Source organism: Onychomys torridus, chromosome 9, assembly GCF_903995425.1.
Source record: "Onychomys torridus chromosome 9, mOncTor1.1, whole genome shotgun sequence".
Classification (NCBI taxonomy): Eukaryota; Metazoa; Chordata; class Mammalia; order Rodentia; family Cricetidae; genus Onychomys; species Onychomys torridus.
Genome location: NC_050451.1, coordinates 61,418,988 through 61,432,418, shown reverse-complemented (window position 1 = coordinate 61,432,418; position 13,431 = coordinate 61,418,988). Strand labels below are relative to the sequence as shown.

Here is a 13,431-nt window from a genome sequence, read left to right as displayed (position 1 = left end):
TAGATTAGACATAGAGGCCAGACAGTGATGGCACACACCCTTAATACTATCACTTGGGAGGCAGAGATCCATCTGGATCTCTGTGAGTTCAAGGCCACACTGGAAACAGAGCTGGGCAGTGGTGGCACACACCTTTAATCCCAGTACTGGGAAGCACATATGCCTTTAATTCCAGGAAGTGATGGCAGGGTGGAAAAAGGTATGTAAGGTGTGAGGAAACAGGAACTAAAGCTGAGATCCTTTCAGGTGAGGACTCAGAGGATTTCAGTCAGAGAATTCATGGAACAGGACCGGCTAGTTGGTGAGGTAATCGGTGGTGGCTGTGGCTTGCTCTGCTTCTCTGATCTTTCAGCTTTTATCCCAATATCTGGTACCGGGTTTTTTATTAAAAGATCATCTAAGATTTGAACAACAATTTTCCAAAGTTAACAATCCATTATTTATTAAAGGAAAATGCTTCTTAAATTGCATCAGCTCTTTTATTAAAAAAAAGATCAGTAGAGATACTCAAATATAAAATATTAAAAACTTAAGATGCAACTTTTGAATATTTTTTATAAGTTTCAAGACAGAATTTTAACAGTGTGAGCAAGGAAACATGCAAAAATATATATTAAAGAAAGTTGGGCCGGGTGAGGGTGGCGGTGGTGGTGGTGGTGGTGGTGGTGGTGGGGGGGGCGGGGGTGGCAGCAGTGGCGCATGCCTTTAATCCCAGCACTGGGGGTTGGGGGGGGGGCAGATCTCTGTGAGTTTGAGGCCAACCTGGTCTACCAAGTGAGTTCTAGGACAGGTGACGCAAAGCTACACAGAGAAAACCTGTCTCGAAAAACAAAAACAAAAAAGTTGGTTTGGGAGTTTGGTTTTGGAAACAGGTTTCTTACTATGTAACCCTAACTGACCTGGAATTCACTGCGTAAGATGAAACTCTAGCTCCATCAGCCTCTGCCTCCTGCATACATGTACCACCAAATAAAGGCACCAAATAAAGTCTGATTGTACTCTTCAACAAAAGAGAAGTCACATGAAATATAAGCAAGGTAAACTTCCCACTTCTCTAGTACAGGAAGATTTCCTTCTGTTTCTTCATTTGTTATTGAGACAGGGTTGTTCTGTAGAGCTCAGGTTGGCTTCAAATTTGGAATCCTTCTGAATCAACCTCCCCAATGCTATGTTAATAGGCATATGCTTCTCACTCAGCAAGAGCTTTCTTAAATAAGACATGACAGCATAGACCACAGAGCAGTAGATCTGTGAAAAGGTATAAGATATTGCACAGCATGGAGGAAGGCAGACAGCTGCAGCCTACAGAACTGACCGATGCCAAGGACTAAAGGGACAGGGTGCGGGCTAATCACACAAGTCAGCAATCACACTTAAAGATGCTCAACCTCATCACAGAATCATCATGGGAACACGCACACAGTGAGTTCAGCCTTATCCACTAGACCCACAGAAATTAATCCGGAACAGTGCCCAGTGATAGAGGAGACAAAGGCACACTTGTATAAGGCTAAAGGGAACACATATTAATTCAATCACTCTGAAGAACAACTCCTGTGTTTGGATCATCACATCTTTTTTGTTGTTATTTTTTTGATACATATATGGAGTCTATTATGGTATGGATTTCAAACATTTTCCCCAAAACTCATGTGTTCAAAGTTTGGTCCCTAGTGCAACAGTATCTGGAGGTGGACTTTGAGAGGTGACTGGATTGTGAAGACTCTAACCTTATCAAGAAATTAACTGCTTGACTCTTAGCTTCATGGGCTACGGGAAGGTCCTAAAAGCAGTGGTGGCACACACTTTTAATCCCAGCACTCTGGAGGTAGAGGCAGGCAGATCTCTGTGAGTTCGAGGCCAGTCTTGTTTACAGAGCAAGTTCTAGGACAGCCAAGGCTACACAAAGAAACTGTCTTGAAAAACCATAAAAAAAAAAAAAAAAAAAAAAAAAAAGAGGTAGGGAGTTCTTGGAGGAAGCAGGCTACTGAGAGCATGCCCTGGAAGGATGTGTCTGTATGTATATTTAATTTTGTGTATGGCTCTTTTATATGCATGTTTGTCTGTGAACCACATGCATGCCTGGTACCCACAGTGGCCAGGAGAGGTGCTGGATCCTGGAGTTAAAAGATGGTTGTGAGCAGCCACGTGGGTGCTGAGAAATGAATCCAAGTCCCTTGAAAGAGCAGTCAGTACTCTTAACCACTGGGCCACCTCTCTAGGCCTAATAGTGTATCTTATCCTTGGCCCTTTCCTGTGGTGGTATTGTGTTCCCCAAAATATTGTGCACCCTAATAAACTTATCTGGGGTCAGAGATAGAACACCCACAATATTAAACATAAAGGATAGGCAGTGGTAGCACATGCCTTTAATCCTAGCATTCCAGAGGCAGAAATCCATCTGTTCAAGGACACAGCCAAGCATGGTGACTCACACCTTTAATCCCAGGGAGTGATGGCAGAAAGAGAAAGATATATAAGGCGTGAGGACCAGAAACTAGAAGCATTTGGCTGGTTAAGCTTTTAGGCTTCTAGCAACAATTCAGCTAAGATCCATTTGGATGAGGACACAGAAGCTTCCAGTCTGAACAGCACAGGACCACCTGAGGAACTGGCGAGGTGAGGTAGCTGTGGCTTGTTCTGCTTCTCTGATCTTCCAGCATTCACCCCAATACCTGGCCCCAGGTTTGATTTTATTAATAAGAACTTTTAAGATTCCTGCTACACTTCCCTCCTTCCATTTCCAGGCTCCCAAGAAGTAAGCAGTTTAGCTACACCATGTATTCCCACTATGATGTGTTTCCTGGTCACAGGCCAAAAGCAACAGGTCTAAAACTGTGAGCTAAAGTAAATCTTTCCTCAATGTAAAGGTTTACTCAGGCATTATCATAGCAACACAAAGCTGGCTAATGTATCACTGCAACAAATTTCATAAAACAATTCTTACCCCGCCTACATGAGATAGCGAATCTTTTTTTAATACTGCTGTTATTCTGCCCTTCACCACCCTATGTCATTCCATCATAGTTCAATGTAAAAAAAAATGTTAAGATGACTTCACGATCAAAAAAAAAAAAAAGCTGACCTAGACGTACCCTGCAGTGAGAAAACTCCTAAGGAAGAGTACACAAGTCAGCAGAATCTACCAACAGGGTTAGACATATCATCTATACCATCTATCAACTAACATAAATTCTCTAGGGGCTGGGGAGGTGGCCCAGAAGTTAAGAATGAGTCCTGTTCTCCCAGAGGACCAGAGCTTGGTTCCCAGCGTCCATGTTGGGCAGCTCACAAATGCTTGTACTCCAGCTACAAGAGATTCAATGCCTTCTTCTAGTCTCTGTGTGCACCCTCACACACACACACACACACACACACACACACACACACACACACACACACAAATATCTAAAAATAATTTTCTAGATTTAGTAATGTTGATTGAACAAGCCCTATGTCACAAAATAATACAAATGGTGTAACAGACCATTTGATAAGCTTCAGAGTCCTGAGGAAACATCCATCATTTGTTATACTGCAGATGACAACATAATGCATGGCTAGGCTTTACTGAGAATTCTCACAGAGAAGTTTTGATGGAAGTAATGCCAAAGACAAGACTCCATGCAGTTATAACAATGTATTTGTAGACTACTACTTTTCCAATCACAAGGTAGTTCATTGAGAGTCTCTGGGCTAGTACACACAAATAATCCCTGTCCTTAGGAAGCTCAGTTCAAGGCCATCTCAGCTACATTGCTGGTTCAAGGCCAACCTGTAAGGGGGAAAAGGTTAACCAATATTAAAATCAGAGTACCACCATTTTGACTTTGCCTTTCCTAGGGACATAGGAATTTCATAAAATAGTGATAATGATGACTTATAAACCAAGATTTCTCCTGCCATTTTAAAAGTAAATTAATACTATAGAATGATAAATGCCAGGCAAGGAGAATCTGACCTAGAAAAAAATGTTTACTATCTGTCACGCTAGGATAGCACAAGTGGTTTCTCTAACTGCTCTAAATTGGCTTCCAGGTGTCCCTGTTTTTTGCACAGGAAGGCAGTGTTTCTGGAGGGCAGGTAGAGGACAGTTCTTCAGTGACAGTGTCATAGCATAAGTTGGCCCCTATGATAGGGTGACAGTGGGTACCCTAACTGTCCTACTGCACATCACTTCATTGGTTCTGACTCCCCATCTGCTGTAGGTAATATGCTTCTCCATAGTAAGCTCTGCAAAATAGTTTCCTCTACATTTCAATTGGTTTCAAGTAACAAAAATAACATTCTGGGATCCCACAATTTGATCTACAAACCAGAATGAGAAAGAAACACTGTCTATCAGTGGAAGCTCTTGTCCCTATCTCTGCCTTCCAAGACTCGCAGCTGGACACTCAGGAGCCAACAGCTGGACACTCAGGAGCCAGCGTTCCAATGTTTGACTAGTAATTCTTCAAAGCCAAATAAATATCAAGTAGGATCATCTGTCATATGGTATTTTTTTATTCCAGCTGTTTTCTTAAACTTGTATCATTTACTGGTTTATTTCTTCTAAATTATCTTTGTTTGAGACAGACAACTTGGTTGAATACACTGTATTTTGACAGTTTTCTCGACGTTGTTAGTAAGAATGTAGTTGAAGACCGGTAGATAAAAAGATAAGTCTCTATAACATGACAAACATAGCCCTTCTTAATCTTCACAGAGAACAGGATAATTAACATCCTTGAACAAAGCAAAGAATAAATTGTATATAAAGAGTGTTGGTGAAACAATCAGCATTAATGAGTGTGTCCGCAACTCAACGTGGGACATGACTTGGAAATAAGAGACATGATTATAGAACACATGTTCATTTGCCTAATTACTGTCTGTATTTCCAGTGAGTAGAAAACAAATATGTAAAAGAACAAAACACAAAACACGGTACTATGAAGACAGGAAGATCCAACTCTCAAGCGCTGGGGAGAGCCTGGAGAGCTAATAGGCTAGTTAATCAGAGACTTCTCAATGCTGATAGTTATCTATTAGAAGTCATCTCAGAAGAAAATAAATAAGGGGGGAGGGTCCTCGGAGGAATCTAAGAGTTGTTTTTAAGTTCAATTCCATGAGACCAGCTGTAAAGCCATGCTTGAGGAACATAATGTATAAGAAGCTTCCTTCCTTGTGATATTATACCTCAATGCTACTGGCAAGTTCCCCATCTGAGAATCTCGTTAAGAGGCAAAGAAAGGGTTAAGCAAAGTAGGGGAGGGGCGCAGTGTACGGTATCAGAGTGTAAGGTAGCTGCAGATAAAGGAAATACCCATGGGGATCCCCAAGCATGTTTGCTGAGTAATTAAAAAGTATCATTCATGTCTTCATTAGTGTCATCCTTGAGTTACAGGTTATGTAAGTCTATAAAGTAATCAAGCATGGCCTCAACTGTCACTTGCATAATTCAGCTTTTCTTGAATGAGATGCTGGCAGTCACAAACAGTAACAGTAGGACATCTAACCAGCTGCTGGTTGCAATGGGGTGCTTCTACACAGGTGGACAGAACTATACCACAAGGAGTGAGAAAGTCAGCACACCCCCCCAAGGAAACAGTGCTGCCTGATGCTTACGGAAAGCGCAACACTGACTGTGTGGTGCATAGCTGCTGTTGTCCCAATGATTTCACCGTGAGGTTTCCAAATTTCACCCTGAGGTTTGGGGTAAGTCAGCCTACAGCAATGCTGGCAGTCAGACTACTGAGAAGGCCAACACTGATGACACGGATAACAGAATGTCATCTCCAAGGGGGAAATAGTCAACATAAACTACAGATACATTTTACATTGCTACGTGAATGACCTGAGCTGACACAGAGAGCATTTGGAAGTCCACTTAAGATTTAATTTCTTAGATATCCAATGCTTAAGTAGATATTAAGAGATGTGTAACTATTACCCTATTAGAAACCCTGGCTCTTCAACATGAATCCCAGGAACACAGTAGACCCTCAGACCTCCACTTGTTTCCTCCTGGGAATCCTTTCGTGTACATTTGGCACAATACAGAAAACACTGTAGTTTAGTTATCATCCACTAGCACTTGTTAGCTCAAAAATGCATGGGGGGGGCACACAATGCACATTAACTCAGGTTGCATTAGCAAAGCTGAAGATACTAAAAACACAAACTTCAGTGTCAGACTGATGTATAATGATCTATTATTTCACTTCATATTGTTAGGATGAGGTCACCACATGAAAGAGACACGTGTTCCTTCCAGATAAGGAGAGCTAGAAGGATCAGTAGGGGCAATTGACTTGCTTCTGGGGGCATTCCCACATGGATTCACTTGTTTTCAGTGTGAACAGAAGGTCTTAGGGCCACTGCCACTCTGATAATTCTGTCTGCATCTCCCTTTCCTGGACAATTTTAGACTGTAGTAATGTTAAATAAGTCTTGAAAATAGCAGTATCTAGTAAGCATTTTAATTTCATGAAATTAAATATGATCATTTCCCATGCATAAAAGCAATTTAATAGAGCTCCCTACCTCTAGAGCAATTGTCTATTATAGCTTGAACATGTAGTGTCTATAATCTGCTTCACTTAAATGAAAGACCTCAGAGGATCCACTTTTTTAAAACAGTTCCTCTCTATCAGTGTCTTTCTCCATGTCCTCTAAAGTCAAGAGCTTAGATTTGTCTGGCTCATATAAAACCTCTAATAGAGATCACTGAATATCATGACATAACATCACACTAGTCGTCCCCATGACTTAAAGTCAGGGGACATTAAGGAGCAATTGCACGGTACTATAAGCCAGAGGACAGTGGAACCATTGCAGAACCCAAACTCCATCAATACCCATACTCTGTGAATGTTCAAGTCACCTACAGAAACTGAAGCGTGCACCCAGCCAGGGCACACCCTCCTTCCTGTGTATCTGCAACCAGACACAGAAGTAAGCGCTGTGTAGGAGGTTGCTATCCCTCCAGGCTCGGTGCCTATAACCTCAGCACTAGAGAAGCTGAAGCGGGAGGACCCTAGTAAGCTGTTTCAGGGCAGTCTGAGACCGTAAAGTACAGAGTAAAATCATGTCTTAAAGGGAAAAAAATGTTAAAGTTGACATCTTTTCTTATTTAGTTAATTATGACCCCCCCCCAAAATTCTGTATGTTCACTAAAGGTTCTCTCTTAATATTTTCCAATTCCAAGTTTGATAAATCTGCGGCTACAGAATGTAAGGATATAGAAAGTTGGCTCTATAGTTTTTTGGAGCACATCTATAGTGGTTATCTGGTTAGTCTCTCCTACAAGAAAGATTCTGGTCTCTTCATTAGCTATGGTGCGTTAAGCCAAAAAATGCTGATACTCTCCCCTCTTATCTATACACTATAAAGGCCAGTGACATCTGTTGTCTACCGTGGTAGCAGGCCTCAGGACAGAGGATGGAAGTATGTCCTCCTAAAAGGACTTTCCATTCTATCATAAATATCACCTTCCACAGTCACCAGGTGGTTAAGAACCACAAGCCCCCTCTGCACTCTCAATCCCTATTCCATTTTCAGAGCATTTAACACTTTGTGGCAAATGTATTAGATGTCGATTGCTCCGCAAACTTTCACAAGAGTGTAGGCACCGGAGAAAAGTGATCTTTTTATTCACTGCTAAACCCCAACACCTAGGATAGCCATAAAGAAGTGTCACATGAGTCCAAGTTCTGCGCACAGTCTCTCTAGAGTTAGATTTCAATCTAACTTTCACACATATGGTTGACGGACATCTCGTAGGCAATGACGGTGGGGCCGACACAAGAGAACCACAGACGTGTATAACAGCATCAGGTGCTACAAGGCCAAGGGCAGGATGGAGGTTGAGAATCAGAGCAGTGGCAATTTTAGATGGGAAAGTCCTCTCTCTCTCTGAAGTGATGCAACTGTCACAAGATGTTATTAAAGTCCACCGAGCCATGTGACTGTGGAACAAACACACAGGCTATGGAACGGTGGGGTCCACTCAGGAAGCCCCCAAACAGCAACAAGGCCTGCATGGTGAGAGTGGGTTGTGCTGAAGGTAAGCGTCGTTCTGCTACTTGGTATCGTGTATGGAGCAGCCATTATTGAGAAACAAAGATGTTACATTGCACCCGATGCATTCAGAGTCTCCGGGCAGTTATTCTATTCCGGCTACCAAATGTCTGTGCCAGAACATCGTACAAGACTACAAGGCACAGAAGTAATGGCAATGTTAGACACTCTCCATAGTAGCCCCTGACCTCTTGAAACTGACTTAACTACATGCCCAGGAAGGTGACAGACTTTACTGGGAAGGTGCAAATACTGAGGACCCCAGTGACTGGTAAACAGTGGACCTGTCAAGAGCTAAGTTCTGCAGGGCTGTCTACGAACTCGGTCACTTTCATTTGGCAATGTCAGGGAGTAAGTCACCAAGTAACGGTTCTGGCAGGACGGAAGCTACTCTAATAGGAGACACGTGTGCCTCTCCCTTCAGCTTTGGATGCCGAGGAATGGTGACTGCAGCTGAGACAGGATGGGTCCATGACAGACCGGCCCACACCTGGCCCTGCCCACTTGCCCACCATTTCAAGTCAGGACCTTCCCCCACGTGGCCACATTGACGAGATCCGTTTTTCTCTGCTGTCTCGCCAAGTGGCCTCGTGTGACCGAGCCGAGTTCGGGCAGCAGCCAGGACAGCCGCCCGGAGGGCGTTAGAAAGCATCTTGACTTTTTGTCCTTTGTTACAGCCCGGGTTCAATCTTTACCTTGTAAAGAACAACGGCAAAAGGGCGGCTCTAACCCTGTCTTCAACTCAGGCGGAAGTGCCATCTCCGCCAAGGAGGGGGCACTGGGCAAGTTTTCCACCTCCAAACCCCTCCACTTCCGGCCGGAGGAGCGCCCCAGTGGCAGGCTGCAAATCTCGGGGCGGCTCTTGCAGGCAGAGCCAGGCCTTCCCCGCCATCCCTCCACTTGGCGACCAAAGGCCTGGAAAGTGAGCCGCCCCTCGGTCCCGGGCGGAAAGACCTGCAAACAGCACGGCTAGCGCGCGCACCCCCGGAGCTGGAGACACCCGCTCCCGCCCCCGGGGAGGAGGGGGGTCAGCCCTCCCTCCTCTCCCCACCGCGAGCGGGGAACCGGGAATCCTAGCACCGTCGCCGACGCCAAAATGGACCCTAGGCCAGGCCTGCGCGCATGCGCAACGCCGCGCGGTCCCCGGGCCCGGGGGAGAGGGACGCGAACCCAGAACCGCGCCCTCGACCTCGCCCACGGGCTCGCGCGTGCGCGCCGGGGCCTGCGGCCTGCGGCCTGGGTGGGATGGAGGCGCGCCCAGCCCCCGCAGCGGCTGCGCACCCGGGCCGGCGCAGGGTGAGGCCTCCGCCCGGCCCTTGGTGCCCGGGGCCCGCCCGCGCCCGTGCCCGTGCCCGCGCCCGCCCGCCGCCCACACGCACGCTTACCTCCGCTGGGCGTCCGCTCCGCTGCCCGCAGCGGGGACTGCTCGGCCGGGAACAGCCGAGCCTTGGCGCCTCCCCCTGAAGCGGCCCGGCTCGGCGGGCTGCGCTCGAGTTCAGCCGTGCGGGGAGGAGGGGGCAGGGGAGGAGAGTGCGGGGGAATGAGGGAAGGGGAGGGGGCTCCCAGCGAGGGGAGGGGGCTGCGCGCCGCGCCCCCTCCTCCTCCTCCTCCTCCTCCTCCTCCTCCTCCTCCTCCTCCTCCTCCTCCTCCTCCTCCTCCTCCTCCTCCTCCTCCTCCTCCTCCGCCCGGACCCGCGACCCTACCTGCAGCCTAGCCTCTGCGGGCACCCTGGGCTGGACCCCTCACCCTGTCTTCGTGCCCAGATTTCGGGCCACCTATGCCTGTCCAGTTGTAGGGTCTTACATGTAAAGGCCTTGGTTTTTCTGCCTGCTGCGAAACGGAGAGCCGGCGGGTGCTAGTCGGGTCTTACCAACTCCATCCCGGAGGCCGACCTCATTGTGCGGTGTTGGGAGGCACAGAGATCAGTCCGGTTTTTAAGGTGAAGGAAATTCTGTCACTTGGGACGATGTGGAATGAACCTGGAGGATGTCAGGCAAAGTTAGGCACCGGACAGATACTTACGGATCTCATTTAAGGAGCTTTTAAAAAGTCTCACCGGCACAGTAGAGCGGTGGTTACTGGGACTAGGGAAAGGGGACACGGGAGCTAGTGATCAGGTTTCAGTTAGGAGGAGCAAGCGCAAGAAAGCCACTGTACTGCCCGCGGCTACAGTTAACAGTGCACACCAAAAAATGGCTAAGGGAATAGATAATTTCGGGACAGGGTCTCCCTAAATGCCCAAGTGAGGCTCGAACTCCATAACTTCCCTCCCTCCTCCCCCTGCTTGATTTTGCCATCACATAGTGTATACAGATATCAAAAAACTGTGTGCTATAAATACACACACACACACATATGATTTTCAGTGGGAATTTTAAATGAATTTACTTCCTTATTTTCTTGGCCTCAGCTTTCCATAGTACGTGATCTCAGCCCACTTACAGGGGAAACAGCAGAGATTTGGGTGACTTGCTTCCGGCCATACAATTAGAGGTAAGGCCAGGACTCAAGGCCATCTCTTCACCCCTTGGCCATGTGGTTTCTTTCCAGATGACTCAGAAAAGTGGGTCAAATGATGAAGGCCTTAGCAGTGTAACTGCAGCCTGGGTCACAGGATCCACAAAGGGCTTTTGGAAGAGGTCCGCATGATTCTTGGTCTTGAGCAAGTTGACTGGCTGGAGGCTAAAAGCTCAGTTTAGCAGAACACCAGCAGTCCTTGAATTTAGTACAATAGTGGACTGGGCTTAAAGAGAAGAGAAAATGGGCTCAAGATAATTTTAGAAAATGAAATCAAGACTAGATGTGAAAGATCGAAAAAAAAATCGAAATACTTGCCCGGCGGTGGTGTCGCACGCCTTTAATCCCAGCATTCGGGAGGCAGAGCCAGGCAGATCTTTGTGAGTTTGAGGCCAGCCTGGTCTACAGAGTGAGATCCAGGAAAGGCACAAAGCTACACAGAGAAACCCTGTCTCGAAAAACAAAAGCAAAAATCGAAATATGTGTCATGTATTTTTACGGGCTCCAAATCATTGCCTTTAAGATGGAGCATTTATCTGTTTACTGTTTCACGTAACATGCTGGTACCAAGCCTGACAAAGATGACATATATTTTTTAAAATCCTAAATAAAATATGAACGAATAAGATCCAACAATAAATACCATGATGAATATTGGGATTATTTCAGTGGTATAAATATGATACAATGATAAGAGTTATTCTACATAAATAGGTCAAAGAAATAGGAAAGTTTTGACTGATTATTTAAAGTGATAGCACTCAATAGTCTTTTGTTGTTCGTTTTTTTCAAGATAGGGTTTTTCTGTGTAACAACCTCTAGCTGTCTTGGAGCTCATTTTGTAGACTAGGCGGGCCTGGAACTCACAGAGATCCACCTGCCTCTGCCTCCCTAGTGCTGGGACTAAAGGCGTGTGCCACTATGACTGACTCAATAGTCATTTTTGATCAAAGAAATCTTTAGTAAATGGCTACATTCACTCAATAATAAACATCTTAAGAGTGTATCTAAGAAGTATAGGAATAAAGTTGGTGCTTACTCACATAATTAATACTATAATGTAATATAGTGATGGAATGTAAGAACTGAAATTGGTACAGATGTTTTAGGTGATTCAATTATACATACAGCTCCTTTTCAAAAACTCCTTTTTGAGATAAAGTAGCTAAAACTAACCTTGAACATTTGATACCAAAACCTGAACCCCCAAGCCCTAGGATTATAATCCTACAGGCAACACCACAAATGGTTCCTTTTCCTTCTCCACGATTGCCTCCAACTCAGAGACTGGCCTGCCTCTGCCTCCCAAGAGCTGGGATTAAAGGCGTGCACCACTACTGCCCAGCTTCCTTTCCAGTTTTTGATGAGTGAAATTCAAAGGCATTTGTGGATGGCTGTCCTAGACGGAGGTCATGGAGCTGGAGTAGCATGTTATCCATTCACAGGATAGCTGTCTGGCAGTAGGCTCTGGGAGTTGTTACTTTTTTCACCTCTCTGGAAGTTGTTACTTTTTTGACTGCTCTATGTAAGGCTTGAATAATCTTTTGTACACTGTAATGACGAGTTGCTCTCACTGTTAATAAAAAGCTGATTGGACAATGGCTAGGCAGGATTTTCAGGGCAGAGAGGACACTGGGAGGAAGGAGGGCAGAATCTCCGAAGTCTCAGGCGATGCAGAGAGAAACAAAATGAACATGCCATGTTGAAGAAGGTACTGCCACATGGCAGAGGGCAGATAAGAAATAGGGGTTAATTTACAATGTAAGAGTTAGCTAGTAACAAGCCTGAGCTACAGGCCAAGCATTTATAATTAATAATAAGTCTTAGTCTGGTTATTTGGGAGCAGCTGCTGGGACACAGGAAAACTCTGTCTATACTTGAGGGAAAAGAAAACATCCAGACCCCTCCCAGAAAGTGACATTTTAATTTCTTCTTCAGCTTTTTTTCCTTGTACCTGAAACAGCAAGATACCCAGAAGACATGCACCACCACTGCTCAGCAAATTGAGTAGCCTCAGTCACTGGAGCAAATGCTCTTTGCATTTTGCACAAACTTGTGGTCAGTGGTGTGCTCTAATGTGGCCTTTCCCAGTATTGTAAGAGCAGGGACCAAGATTGAGGATAGGGTACTAGAGTAGTCATGAGCAGAGCAGGTTGCAAGGCACGCAGGTCTTGGTTCTGAGTATTATAGATGTTTATAGTACAATGTTGTAGCCCGGTTTACACCAGTTTAACGCCACAGCCTGGCTCAAGCCCTCCACTGAAACAATGATCGTTTGCACGCTTTGCTTTGTATGTACTTCTAGAGACTTTAGACAAGAGCAGACCAGCCGGGCTGGGCTTCCCTAGATCCCCTGGACCAACACTGCCTGAATTGTCCCACTTTGGGCCTGACCTAGATGTACTTTGAAACCTTAAGGAAATGAACTGAAAAGCTATCAAAAGTACTGATAGAGTTTAGTGATGTCCAGTTACAAAGACAATATATAACCAGGGCAAGGCAAAGTGAAGAGGCAGGCCCTTATCCTTAGAAGGAGTCTATTCTAAATTTAATCCATAACCCTAATAGAATGCTAGGAAAAAAAAAAAAAAAAAAAAAACCTTAGGATTACTTAAATATTTAAAAAATGTAACTGAAAGCCCAGCATGTTAGAGAAGACTTTACTGGGAGACAGTCTGCTCTCCGACTTAACAAGCTTACTGTTAGGAATTTAGTATGAAACATGTAGAAAGCTGGTCACAGTAGCATTGTTTGTAATTGGAGAACATGGCGTCTGTCCATTCAGTCTGCCATCACCAAATACCTTAGTGTGGGTAATTTATAAACAGGAATGTATTGGTCACCTTTCTGGGA

At 45.2% G+C, this 13,431-nt stretch overlaps 1 protein-coding gene across 1 annotated transcript in view; it reads right to left on the bottom strand.

The window, feature by feature from the left end:
- Rcbtb2 (RCC1 and BTB domain containing protein 2) overlaps positions 1-9,380 on the bottom strand; it is a 41,536-nt gene extending 32,156 nt beyond the window's left edge. Inside the window, 1 exon segment of the mRNA XM_036199355.1 lies at positions 8,757-9,380. The gene's annotated coding sequence lies outside the window, so the exon portion shown is untranslated.
- Positions 9,381-13,431: the final 4,051 nt, after the last annotated feature.